Below are 8,458 nucleotides of genomic sequence, written 5' to 3' on the forward strand. Positions count from 1 at the left end.
CAAATCTTATTTTGTACAAGACTTCCAGTTACTACAACATAATTGTGAAGTAGGGGTGAAATCCAGCAGGTTCTAGAGAACCTGTAGTGGAAATTTTAAGCAGTTTGGAGAACTGGTAGCGGAAACTTTGAGTAGTTTGGAGAACCAGCAAATACCATCTGTGGCTGGCCCCAGAGTGGGGTGGGAATGGAGATTTTGCTGTATCCTTCTCCCAGGAGTGGGGTGGGAATGGGGATTTTGCAGTATCCTTCCCCTACCACGTCTACCAAGTCACACCCACAGAACCAGTAGTAAAAAAATTTGGATTTCACCACTGTGTGAAGTCAATAATTTTCAAAAATGTTTATGTGCCAGTTTAAAGCAAAGTTGCAGCAAAAATGATTACTCCTTTTTCCAGATTGCCTTTTTACTACACACTAATAAGAGGAAAGAGCAGCTAAGATACTTTAACTTTAAAAGGAGTTACAACACCAACAAACCACATCTAGCTAGATTAACGGCTCTTTTCTAATACTTCTTTCCATGTTGAAAATGGAATGGTGCTTTCAGTTAACCATAGTTTGGTAGCAGGGTGGATTTGATTTAAATTGAGTTGATTTAAATCACAATTTAAATCATGATTTAAATCACTAGTAAAAAGGCTTGATTTAAATCAACTCGATTTAAATCATAATTTTTAAAGAGCAACTGTCATCTCTGCTACTCCTTTGACCCACTGTTGACTCACCGATAGTCCCAGTGTTGCAGAATATACAGCCTCATGCTACATAACTAAGCTCCATTTCATGCTGAATAAACTAAATTATTTATGTATCTTAAATAGAAAACTATCTTACGATAGATTTTTATCCCAAAAGTTTTTTATTAAAATAAATTCAATAAAAATCAAAAAAATCCGATTTAAATTTAAAAAATGTGATTTTATTTATTTTTTTTAAAAAAAAATCATTGATTTTTATCCACCCTGTTTGGTAGCATGTCTGAAGGAAATCAGTTATGCCCACATCTACAGTGGTTTAATTTTACATCATATACTGAACTGCATGTTGCACTAGCAAAACTAGGGAGGGCAGTCAGAAGGTTTTGACTGTCTGAGTTTCAGTATTGCTTTTATTTTTCCTCTATTTATTTAACTACATGTACTCTACAACATTGCCAAGCTCATTTAGATTCCTGAGCAGTTGGGAATACTCTTAATGTACAGTTCAGCTTCTCCTCTTCCGTTATTTCCATTATTTCTGGTCCATTCCATTTTGAACAAATTGTATTGTCTGAATAGTATATTCCAATCATGAGATTCATCTCATTAGGTCCCAGTTTATTGCCATTAAGTCATACTTAACTTCTTTGTGTAAGAATTTGTGCCCTTGTTGCTTATTGTCCATACTCGGGTCATTACTACAGAGACCACAAAAACTGAACTTTATGATCCAGTCCCAAAAATGCTTTTTCAAAAGGCAACCATTTGTTTTTCCTTAAAGCACGTTGGGGACAACCATTATCTGGATGACCGAGAATTTCCATAGAGATTTATGACCCAGTGTTCTTGATTTTTTATTAAGCAATTCAACAGACTACTACAGCTACCCACTTCCTTCACCACTTCTTAAGAATGGATGGCTTGGTCACACCCACCTACCCCTGATTCTATTTAAAGTATTCCTGATTAAGCTCAATATATTTCAGCCAAACACATCAGTCAATCCTCTTCGGTATTCTTCCCTTTCAGATGGGTCAGAAGAATAAATAAGGCCATCTAAAACTATAAAACAGCAATGTTGCAACAAAGTCCAGAACAATATTCATTTTTTTATTCTATGATTGTCTAACGTGGAATGGACTCTTTGACCTAGTTAATGTGTTAAACCAGCATTCAATAGCTCTCCTCTGTCAAAACCTTCCCTTCTCTATCAGCATTATGCTTTTCGATGATGTGTAAAATCTCCTTCAAAGTCAAGTTTGACTCCTGAGTACTACCTGGACAATTCCATGTAGTTTCTTGGCAACAGCACAGAAGTGGTTTGTCAATTCCCCCCCCCCCCCCCCCAGAATGTGTGTGTATTTAATTTCACTGAAAAAATACTTTTTTCCAGCCCAGATCCCTGAGATTCTTTGCTGATCTTCTATTAAAACAATAACTAGGGTCAACATTGTTTAGCAGCTGGCCCCAAATTCAACCAGATGCTATTTGCTTGCGCTCTCAGCTGAACAAAGCAGTGTTTTAAAAACTATTCAGTGAATTATTAATGCTTTACTGCTATTATCAAAAACTCTCTAGAGAAGAGCAGGAACTCAGAGTGCAAAGAAAACTAAATTTTACAACCCATTTGGCTGCAATTAAGCAAAATCTTTGCCCCTTCTGCTCATGTTTATTCAATCTATCACCCTTCATGTAATTTTGTTACTTGCAATCCAAATAATATTTTGTTCAAATCCGAGGTATATTCTTGCCAAAGAAAATTTCCGAAAGTACCAAAGAAATTATTTGATGGTTTTCTGAAATATTTCTATGGAGGTAGTGCCTGGAAGAGACCAAGAATAATCTCTGCCAATCCAAGCAGTATAGAAAGGGAATATAAATCATATAATGATTTATACATGTTTCATCACTTGGAAGAACAATTTTAGTTACCTCCAAAAGTCAGCTGTTTTTTGGCAGCTAAAGAATAGCAAAGTGCTTTTTGTCCATGGGCGCACAAAGTAAGTGAATGAAAACAATTAATCTCCAAATGGCCAAACAATGAAAACAATCTGACTTCCTAATGCACCTAAATTCTGTTTAATTGGGATGACAAAAAAGGCAATATCCATTCAAATGTGTGTACTTTTTTTAAAGAGAACAAGTACCAATGATCATAGAGGACCTGTCAGTCTTTTTGTTTTGTGTCTTGACTAAGTTTTATAACATTTACAGGAAGCAGTGCTTTTCAAACTGAGTACCATTAGCTGTTCCTGCCACAACATATATCAAGTTTATATGTATATGTATTAAGATGCTTCATCTGTCTTGTAGCTGCTAGATGTTCTTTCTGTTTCGTGTCTAGCTTCAGGATATGGTGGAGAAGGCCCCAGAGGCAATGCAAAGCCTCACAATGTTTTTGCTTTGCTTTCAAGAAATGGAGAGATAATGTTTCATGAGTCACCTCTGAAGGGAAGGTGTCTTTGGTAGAAGCATCCTTCCAAGCACAACACATTTTCGGGGTCTTATTACGGCCCTAATTTACATGCATTCTGCTTATACCTTTTTACAGTCTTTGGCAAAATATTTATCAGTCTTGAACAAGGACGTCTTAGCAGCTCACATTTAATACACAAACTTTACCAGAAGTCAGCTGTCTTTTAGATTCATTATGAAAGGTGTCACACTCAATTTATACAAAATCTGCTTGTTTGATTCTGCTCTTGGCAAGGCATAAACTCAACCTCAGCACTACTTCATACAGCCTGCGTGTCTACAGTTAAGGAGGGGTACAGTTAAGCCCCCCCCCCAAATGGGTAAAGTCATATCCTGTGGCTAAAACTTTAGTTACAGATTCAGAAGCTAAGACCAAAAGCACATCAAAATAAGCAAGAACATAAACTTCATCAAATGAAACAGTGCTGAAGAAGGCTGGAATAAAATACCATGTTCGATTTTTGCTTTTCCTCTGCTATTTTCTGTGCATTGCTTTTCCTTCAAACATTAGTCTGAATTCAAATAGTGGTTATTATATTATATATAAACTTGCAGTTCAGTGTTTTGAAAAATTGCAGACAGAAATTCCTAGAGGGAGGCTTGGAGGAGATACATGAAGACGAAAGTCATGAAGACAGGAACACAAAAACAATGCACAAAACCTGACAACTCTGGCAATTGAACAACGTTAACTGAAGCTTCAATCATGATATGATTCCTCAACTACTGACAACTGCTATTGTGTATTGAGAAAGTGATCTTTTTTAAGGCAAGGAAATATATTGCCCTTCTTTGTATCTAGTAGAAAACGCAGTTTTACTAGATGAGCAACTGGAATGAAATGACAACACATTCTGTGTATCATCATCACTAAGGTGTTTGTTTTTTTCCCCTTTTCTTCTTTTCTGTTCAGTAGGATTTGACTCTGGTGGATTTTTGTTTTTCTTTCTACCACCCAAATCGTGTATCAAGTTCTGGATCTATTTTTTTTTTTCTCTGAGCAAGTACTGTACAGCCTGGCCACCATTATAATCACTAATGGGTAATAATAATGCAAGTGTTAAGTCGTCTCACAATGTAATTGGTCACCATGGGATACTTTAGTCCAGATTTCTCCAACATCCCTGCTGAATCCATAGTAGTGGTTTTGCATCTATTGGCATACATTGTAATGATTAAAATAAAGTAAACATTAGAAAGTAGTTAGGTAGGATCCATAGGATCCATATCCCTTTTTAAGCATCCTTGAGGGGCCCGATAGACACAAAACTGATTAATTAATTTCATTCTTAAATTATGAGAGCCAGCCTGGTCTAGTGGTTAAGATACTGGCCTAGAAACCAGGAGACTATGAGCGATAGTTCTTTCTTATGCACGAAAGCCAGCTGGGTGACTTTGGACCAGTCATTCTCTCTCAGCCCAACCTACCTCACAAGGTTGGTTGTTGTGGGGAAAAATAAGAGGAAGGAGTAATATGTATGTTTGCTATCTTGGATATAGTAGCAAACCCTAACCCTAACTTATAAAGTAATAAAGGTAGGATAAAATCTAATAAATACATACAAAATAAACAAAGATATGTATTCTATATTGCTTAAGACCTGTACCTATTAATTTTCCTAGGTAGGTTATCCCAATTCATCATCCCACAGTTAAGAATACACAACTTGCCTTATGTGCGGCCAGAATCTGAAAATAACATTTAGCACAGTATTTAAGCAAAATGGTTTGGTTGAGATTGGCATATGTGGGACTGATTGGGATAGATTGTAGGGGTGATACTGAAATATAATTGTATCATATTTTATTTATCTATATATTAAATTATTGTATTTTATTCCAATTTCATTTTAAATTGTATTTTATCCCAATTTCATTTTAAATTGTTTTTATCAGACTTTAGTAATAATTTGAGTCTGGAACTCTGCATTTTGATATAGCCCAAGGGCTAATCAATAAAATAAAGTGAATTTATAAAGTAATAAAAGTAGGATAAAAATCTAATAAATACATAACAATAAACAAAGATGTGTATTCTATATATCTTAAGACCTGAACCCATTAATTCTCCTAGGTAGGTTATCCCAATTCATCGTCCCACAATTAAAAATACATGTTATTTATTTTTAGGAGAAATCAATTACTGATCTTGGGCAGAGTCTTTCCAGATCTTAGACATCCTTATTGTATAGGGAATATTCTAAAATTTACTGCATGGAACGCAGGAATAGTAAACCAGGATGAGGAAGATGCATTTCCCTAGATCAGGGGTGTCAAACTCGATTTCACTGAGGGCCGCATCAGGGTTGTGTTTGAACTCTGGGGGCCAGGTTGGGCATGGCCAGGATGGATGTGGATAGCTTGACGTCACTTGTGTCGGAGGCGCTTCTGGTGGCCCAAGTGCTCTGCCAGTGAAAATGGGCTCCTGAGCTCCATTTTCAGCTGGGATGGCATCCTGCAACCCTTTGCCAGCGAAAATGGAGCTTGGGAGGGCTGCACATGGCCCTTGCGATCTCCGTTTTCCCTGACAGAGGGATCGTGGGCTGATCCTTCGCTGTTTTTAGGGCTGCCATGAGGACCAGATCTAAATATCCTGCGGGCTGGATCTGTCCCACGGGCCTTGAGTTTGATACCCCTGCCCTAGGTGTTGCTAAGATTCCATCATTCCTCATTACTGGTTATGCAAGTAAAAGGGGGGATATCAAAAGCCATCATTCATATCTTGAGGACCAGATTCCCCACTCTACAGAGTAAACAATTTCCATTTTTCATGAGCTTTTAAAGTTAAGCCAGGATTTACCGGTCCTTGAAAATGTGGTATAATAAATAGTACTGCAGATCACTAGAACTACTCTCTACTAACTTATTTATTTATTGATTTGATTTATATGATCACCCATCTCATCTAAATGACTCTGGGCAGCTAATACAATACAAACGTCAATACAATGGCAGCATGCAATAAATAAAACACATAAATCAAATGAAAAACAACCAAACACAAAACTTCTTGCCGGTAGTTGTTCAGGTTATCTGGGTCTAATGAAAATACATCATCCACACTAAGAAGAAAAGGCACACAGGAAGTCAATAAATAAAAATAATGAGTTTGAAAGCAGGAACACCATGACTTCCCTACCGGCGAGTAGGGAAACAAAGCAAATCACTATGATGACAACTGGCTTTCAGACTTCAAAGGAAGAACACTGTGGCAACTTCTAAAGGATGCACATCATCAGATTCTGTCTCTGGTTTAGGGTATCAGCATACATAATAGCAATAGCACTTAGACTTATATACCATTTTACAGTGCTTTACAGCCCTCTCTAAGCTGTTTACAGAGTCAGCCTATTGCCCCCAATATTCTGGGCAGGGGTGGGTTCTACTTACCTTTACTACTGGTTTGCAATGGGGCCACATGCGCATGTGCTTTGCTCGCACGTGCGCACGCTCTTCTGCGCATGCGCAGAAGCATTTTGATGACATCAGGGACGGTGGGCAGATCCTCCCGCCTGTTTTACTACCGGTTCTATAGAACCGGTGCGAACCGGGGGCAACCCACCACTGATTCTGGGTCCTCATTTTACCAACCTCAGAAGGAAGGAAGGCTACGTCAACTTTGAGCCTGGTGAAATTTGAACTGCCAAATTGCAGGCAGACGGCAGTCAGCAGAACTAGCCTGCAGTACTGCACTTTAACCACTGTGCCACCGCAGCTCATAATACAAAATTACCACAACTGTCCAGCATGGAAACTGGAAAAACAAGCTTTCATTCTTAACCATGAGACTCGTTCACAAGATCAATTCAAAAGAAAGTCATGTCATAAGGATGTATGTGAGAAAGAGGGAGGCAGTTATCAAGCAATCATCAGAAACATATAACTTTAGTCTGTTGGTCATTTCTTTTTCCTTAACAATCTCATTCTCTACTATCCATGAATTTAAATCTATATGCACTAACTGGGGTGGGGGCTTTGGGTGAAAAAATGCATGGCTTTGTATTCTATAAACCATATATACTTGTGGAAAAACCCAGGACTGAAATGCTCCCGTTCGGACCGGATCAGGCGATCAGGTTCAGAGGACTGGTGGCAAAAATCCCTGCCCCCCCACCCATGCCCACCCAATTACCCGGTCCCCACTTGCCCACTTGGCAGCTTGTTGCTTCTTTCGGGCTCGTTGCTTTTCCTGCCTTGCTTCAGCTGCTGCAATCAATTACATCAGCTAGCAACTGAATCTGCCTGTCTACAATCAATCCAATTGGTGAGGAACTCAATCTGCCTGCCTTGTGCCTTCAATTTGGTAAGTAACTGGGGGTTTTTGGGGGGTGGAGCTTTAAAAAATAGTTAATTGAGGGGTTTTTAGGAGTTTTTTTTTTTTAGACATAGCAATTTAACGTTAAGGAAGTTTTAAATTTAGCTGCTTTTGTCTAAAAATATAAATAAATAATAAAATAAAATATTTGTGCAGTTTTCTGAGATTTGGTGTGTTTCTGTAGTGTTTCACTCTAACTACACAAACACAAAATCTCACAAAGCTGTATGCGGCATTTTGTGTGGAAAAAGTGTGAAAGTTGTTTTTTGAGCTTTTTGTGGCTGTGTGAGATTCTTGCTTGTTACAGGGACTATTTTAGGTGAAGTGCAGCTGCTCTTACATTGTGTGTGAGTCAGTTGTGTTGTGTTGTGTTGTGTTGTGTGTGTGTAAAGTGTGAAAGTTGGTTTTTGGTACCTCTTATTTTTTTGTGTACTTTGTTTATTATTTTTATTATTTATTATTATTGGCCATGCCCACCCGGTCACCTGACCACCAAGCCATGCCCACCCGGTCACCTAACCACTAAGCCACGCCCACAGAACTGGTAGGGAAAATTTTTAGATTTCATCCCTGGATAAACCCATTGGATTTTTTATCTCAATTACCATGAAAAAATGTGCCACCCACAAATAAGCCAACCCATACTTTTATGGGGCCTTGGTTAAAAAACCAAGGGTTGAATTATCCATGGATGAACTTTTACATGAGCATATATGGGAAATATGGGCACCTTTTTAAAAAATATTGCTGTGTACAGCTATAGATAAACCCATTTCCAGATAAACCAAACCCAGTTTTTGGAGTGATGTTAGCACCTAAAATTCTCAACTTATCCTCAAGTATGTACGGTATGCAGTTATTTGAATGTGTCTTTTTATAACTTCAAACTAAGTGGATTAGAAAGTAGAAATCTCAAGGCTATGCTTCATTTTAATTCGGGATGGTCACTTTTACTCTTTTTTTTTTTC

This window comes from Pituophis catenifer, unplaced genomic scaffold (genome assembly GCF_029215685.1).
Source record: "Pituophis catenifer annectens isolate HBS135680 unplaced genomic scaffold, rPitCat1.0.hap2 SCAF_3, whole genome shotgun sequence".
NCBI classification, from domain to species: domain Eukaryota; kingdom Metazoa; phylum Chordata; class Lepidosauria; order Squamata; family Colubridae; genus Pituophis; species Pituophis catenifer.